This window comes from Bidens hawaiensis, unplaced genomic scaffold (genome assembly GCF_021521415.1).
Source record: "Bidens hawaiensis isolate Kalapana, Puna unplaced genomic scaffold, B.hawaiensis_p1.1 tig00083879_1, whole genome shotgun sequence".
Taxonomy (NCBI): domain Eukaryota; kingdom Viridiplantae; phylum Streptophyta; class Magnoliopsida; order Asterales; family Asteraceae; genus Bidens; species Bidens hawaiensis.
In genome coordinates, this window is record NW_027504028.1 from 1 (window position 1) to 6299 (window position 6299).

Consider the following 6299-nt stretch of genomic DNA (forward strand, 5'->3'; position numbering starts at 1 on the left):
CATGCATATTTGATATAAGAATAAATGATCAAAAGCAAAATAACAGATTATTATTTTTAACGAAAATGGCCCCAATTTTATATCCGCTTTGGTTCCCAAAAAACCTAGTGTCTTGTTCATAGGTTGGCAAGTTGCTTAGTTTACAACCCTACAATCCTTCCTGATCTCCTGACCGCCCCCGGTGATGCTACTCATCTTGATCATAGACTTGACAAACGCTTTCGAAAATGCCTCTTTTGAGCTAGCAAACTTAGATACCAAACTTCTGGTTTTAGGGGAATCCAACAAGCATTATCTGAGGAAAATAAACTTTATGCTGCAACATTAATCTGTAATATGCATTATCAAAAGTAGAAGATGAAGGATCCATCGCGACTGCTGCTCTCTTTGTATTGTTTTTGGCATTGCAAACACGTCTTAAACTTGCAGCAAATGATGGGTGCAGTGATGGGTCGATGTCAGTTTTCGAGTTGAAGTGTTGTTGAAAGACGAGCAATGCGAGAACCCAAGAGTATGCCCACCTGACAAGGTGTAAAACGTGTTAAAAGCCATCAGAGTATACTTTTAATGAGTAGTAACTTCTTAATAGTTTGTTTCTAGCTATAATCAAACAAAAAAGGACCTTTACCACCTAGTTCACCCATATCCATCTTGCCACCTCTAGAGACAACTTCTAATAGAAGAATCGATGCATGTAGTTGGAGTTTGTTTATCTTTTGTATACTTTATGTTATATGTATTATTATACTGGATTTAAAAGAAAACGTTAATCTAGCCGGGGTCTCACCAGAAGTTGTCACTATATCTTTTGGGATAGACGTAAATTTTACTCTCATCTCACCCTCTCCTGACTCTACTTTTATAAGTGGAATAATACTGGGTACGTTTGTTTTTTTTATTGAAATTTTAAAACTACCTGAAAGTGCTGCTAGATCTTCCAAGGAGAGGCCTCTCTGTGAGAAACTTTGTTGAAGTTGAGAAATGTTGAAGGTAGGAGCTGGTAGTTGTATGGTTTCACTTGCCTTAGATATTCTTCCATCTTTTCTTCCTTTAGGCACATTCCAATGTGGTCCTCCGGACTGCATTGAATTTTTCTTAATGTGTACTTTGTGAACAAGATAGGTTTATCTAACACGGTAACACGCATACCACATACACAACTAGAGGTGTTCATAGTCTGGTTTAAATTGTTTTTAGTGATTAAACCAAAACCAAACTATAAAAGATTAAACCAAATCAAACAAATTAAATCGTTACTAGCGTTGGGCTATACTAAGCCAAAAATGATGATTAAAAAGGTGTAACAATTTGTAAGGGTGTAATTAAATGATGATTAGAATAAAAAAAAAAGTGAAGGAATCTAAACATGTAACTTTAGCACTATGATGTTTATAACGTATTATTTAACTTGTTTTAATTTGAAATAAAAGACAGTTTTAAATAATAATAAAAAAAAACTACACCAAAAGAGAAGTGTAAAGAATTAAACTAACGGCTAGCTAGGTCCATTTTATGCAGGACAGTCCATAAAAATCGACCATGAAACCAAACCTATGATAGACTCGACTGGTATAAAAATGACCGAGAACACCTCTAGATACAATATAACATCTGCATAATTTTCATGCTTACCAACACAACTGCATCTCTTGCAGCTAAAGCCAAGATATCTGCACAAGAGACCACACCAGGACACACAGATTCAACTGCTTTTTTCGCGTTATCAATGACAAAAAACGCGTGCAATGAAATATTAGGCGGCCCATCTTTTTCAGCTGTGTTATTACCCTTAGAATCTAACAAAACCGAACCATCACACCCCTTCCATTCATGATTTAAAATCAATACTGACCGAAATTAGTTGAACTTTTAACTAAGATATCAAATTATCAATAAATTTGTAAACTAAAAAGTCATGGTCATACCCGTATGAAACAGTCATGGAAATGCATCCGAAGGAGCCCGGCTGGAACGGTTTTGTCAAGCTTGGTCGCGTCGATTAATGCCTTTGTGATGAGTGATTCTGCAGCAGGGCATGTTTTTTGGTAGTAATTTGAGGTTAATGAAGTTCCGAAAGAGAAGAATGAGAAAATAAGCAGTGAGCCTAAAAATGCAGTCATGCTTTTCAATGCAATTGCATGGAATTCATGAATGGGCTATTGTACAACCCAACAAGCCAGTTGATTTTACAATCCATCGTACACTATTACACTTGCTTTATTCGGCAGCTTTTTTAAATAATTATAACAACACAACAATAATAATAAAAATAATAATACTGACAACAACAATACTAATTATAATAATAATAATAATAATAATAATAATAATAATAATAATAATATTTTGTAAGGCAAATTGACATTTTTTTTTTCAATTCAAACTGTCGCTTATTAGTTGATATAAGCTATTTCACAGTGACAATTTAACTAATGGCAAGCCTAACTATATACTTTCTTTGTCAAGATCAATTCAATTGGATAAGTAACTTTGTATGTCTATAGTTAACAGTTAGATTATTTTCATTTAATCGAAATATTATAGATTGTTTCGAAATGACATAAACAAAAGTCGGGGCAAACAATATCCATCTTCTTCTTTCAGCATTGAGCTCTCCTACTCTCAGGCCCCGAACAGCGAAGTGGTGTTTCCTCTCCATCCAACATGCCTCTCTCGACGTCTCCCACTCTTCACCAAGTTTTCCCCAAAAGCCAACCGGGTGGTGTTTGCATGCGGTACTGCTGACAACCTCAGCATCACCATGCTTGGTCATTTTTCCATCGTATTTACTCTTAGAGGCAAACAAAGTTACTTTTTGCGTTAAATGAAACTAAATTTGTTAAAAGAAAAAAAAAAGTAAAAAGTTTAAAAAATAATTTTTGTATTATTATATCGGACTAATAGTAATAATAATTCATTTCTGTTAAATTTTTGTCTTTAAAAAGTAATAATTAATTAAGTTATCAAGCGGGTGGCATAACTTACAACCAAACTTAAGACCTATTTAATTGGGATCATATGGTAATTTTTCAGAGTCACGCCCCATTCTAAGACAGAAATGTTGGGTCGCGAACTTTGGCTCACAGCTCATAAGATACTATATCATACAATTGAAATGTGACAATATCTAATTAATTAATTTAAAATTCAAGTACATCAATTGAAAGAAATTACAAAACAAAATCAGATAATCTTGTATAGATTTTAATCTTAAAGGTCATCTCTATGTGTTCTTCACCTTGATAAACAAGCCAACTAAAAACCAGTAAATGCGTACAAATAGATATTTTGTAAACAACACATGTTGAGTGAGAAAATCAACAGTTTTGACACTTATATATATATATAGAGAGAGAGAGAGCAAAACTATTATTTATGGGTATAAACGATCACATCATTGAGCAAATAATGAGTGTCGGTGAAACCATTATCTTGCGAATCGGGCTTTGGCCGCTACGACAGTCATATGATCATACTGTAATGTGATTATGATGGACCTCTCCGAATGCGATAAAATAAACAAATAAACATGTTAACAAATAGTCATTCAATTGATACACACACAAAGATCACAGTTTGCTAATGAGTATATGATAAAGTATGTAAGTAATTAACATGTATACATAAGTCCCCAAAACGTTTGAAAACAAGTAAAATATGGGAGTGATTGCTCACCTTAATATTCAGGCGAGCTAAACGATAAAATAAAGATATTAAAGATATTAAGCGAGCTGACTGATCCGACACGAACTGACCTAGAACTTTTAGTTAGTAAACTATAATTGAATTCAAGAACATAGCCGCTGGAATCAAATCAAACGAATGTACAAACTCAAGTTATGAAATTTTAACGATAAATATAAACTATAAACTCAAACGGATGTACAATCAAATGGGTTCAATCCCAAACGAAATCGGTAACTGTAATAGTTTAAATATTATTGGTCTTACTATAAATTTGATTTATGGTGAAGCCCCTTCTTCACTTGAGACCTGATTAACCTTGAAGAGTTAATGCTGAGTAATAATAAGCTCTCAGGCACATTCACGTTTACTCTTTCGAATTACTCTAGTTTAAACCAGTTACATCTTGATCAAAATGACATAACCATACACTTCGGAACTGCCACTCATGGCAAGCTCGATCAAAATGTCGGTTGCGCCACTGTTTCAAATTATTATAGTTTTAGCATGTGATATCTATGTATGTTAAGATATTAACTTTTTATAACCTATGATGTCTAGCTTTTATATATATATATATATATATATATATATATATATAAAAGAGAGAGAGATGTGGTGGTGGAGGGACTCAAACCAAATACCTCATACATCACATGGACTCAAACGAAATTATTTGAAGTTAGGGGTTGTTCTCCAAATTTACCAAATGGAGAGACTCAGTTTTGCCCGCTTTTAAAGTACATGGCACATGGGCGGATCCAAGGCATAACTACGGTGGGCTGGCGCCCACCATCCAGCTGCCGGAAAGTCGCATTTACAATTACGCTTCAGTATATTGTGACTCAACAATTAGTCTGTGCCCACCGTCCGACTACCAGTTTGTGCCCACAGTCGGTTAACATCATCGGAGGATTTACATGGATGTGTTGACCTTCGACGGTAAGGATGCTGTTGAATTACTTTGAAAGAAAGAGGAAGAGAGAGAGGTTAATTGGGGAAGATGAAAAGACTCACCACTATTGTTAACTTATTATTTATTAATTACAAAGGTCTTCACTTTCTACTTGTCTATATCTAAATTATTTAAAAGATCCACTATATTTTTATAATATTGTTTTTTCTTTTCTAAAGTTTATTAATTTGAGAAATTCCATGTTACACTTATAAAACTTTTTCATTTTGTCTTAGAAAAGGAAAAAAGGAATCCCATATTACAGTACTTACCGTTTCTAAATCAAGATTGAGATTTTGTCATTTTATTTGTTTATTTGTTTAATATATTAATAGCCTATGGGTATAAATTTTCTTTTCTTTTATGTTTTACGTTAAAATTTTATAACAATTATATTATTTGATTAGATATGTAATTTTAGTTTCTCAAAAAATATTATTATCATTATATATAAAAAGTCTTTTCGAAATGATAATTTGTGATCTTCTGATTATTATCAACTATTGTCAATAATTCGTGAAACATATACAAACAAAAAGTATATTGTGACACTTCGATTAAAAGTTTATGGTTCCGTCACTGAAGGTCACACTAATGACAGTGGTGCTTGGTGATGTATAATAGTTAAAGGGGAGTCCAAAACACAACTTAATATTTGAACTTTTAAAGGGTGGTGTGTAAAAAGATCACTTTACCCTCTCATATGCCTCGAAAGTTCATTCCACTTTGGGCCTCAAAACTGGTTGTACGGCCCGGTTCTCTTGACCTGGCCCATTTTTTACCCGGCTCAGTTTGTGCCTATCCTAGAAAAGATTCCTGGATCCGTCTGTGCATGAACATAACTGGGTCACTATGACTTTTCGGATTCACAATGTATGCCCGCACTATAATCACCAGGATGCAAATCATAATTCTCTACTTTCAAAACAAATATAGTACTGCTTTCATGACTTGTATAATTAGTGTGGAAGAGGGGCTAGCAAATCATTTGGAAGAGGGGCTAGCTTCTCATGATTGGTATTTGGCTTTATGCCTTTTCACCTTTATGCATGAACTTTCCCGCCTATTAAATGATTTTTAACTAACACTAAAAATAAAAATAGGATTTTCACTCTTACTAAAAGAAAAACATCAATTTTCTCCGACTATCTTATATTTTCATATAAACACCGTAGAAACTAACTTTATTTTTCTTCTCTCACAAAAGTTACTTAACAATTTTTTCCCCATTAAAATCCCTATACATGATATATTTCTCCAATTCATTAAAATTAATTTATTAGTGGACTATTATACCCTTAATTAAAAAATAAATAAAACAAAACCACCACCAGCTCAAAAATCTTGAAGTTGCACAGCAATCAAATCCATCTTCACTTTTCCTTTCAATTCTTACACATAACACCACCTACTCAAAATTAGAACTCCCTTTGTCGACCTCTGCGGCATCGGTATTAGAACTCCATCATGGTTTGGTTTCAAAATTTGAAGCTGCCACTCATCATCTTCATCATCTCCGTCAAACCTATCCTCCGGTTGCCGACGCTAAAACCCACCAACCTCTACCGACCACCACCGCTGAAACCCACCGCAAACCACCCCACCACCACCGGCCACCCACCGCAAACCTCCTCTACCGACCACCACCACCCTCTCCTCC

At 34.3% G+C, this 6299-nt stretch overlaps 1 pseudogene; it reads right to left on the bottom strand.

Annotated features, from left to right (window-relative positions):
• Nucleotides 1-135: 135 nt before the first annotated feature.
• Nucleotides 136-2123, bottom strand: LOC143607587 (peroxidase 64-like; annotated as a pseudogene).
• Nucleotides 2124-6299: the final 4176 nt, after the last annotated feature.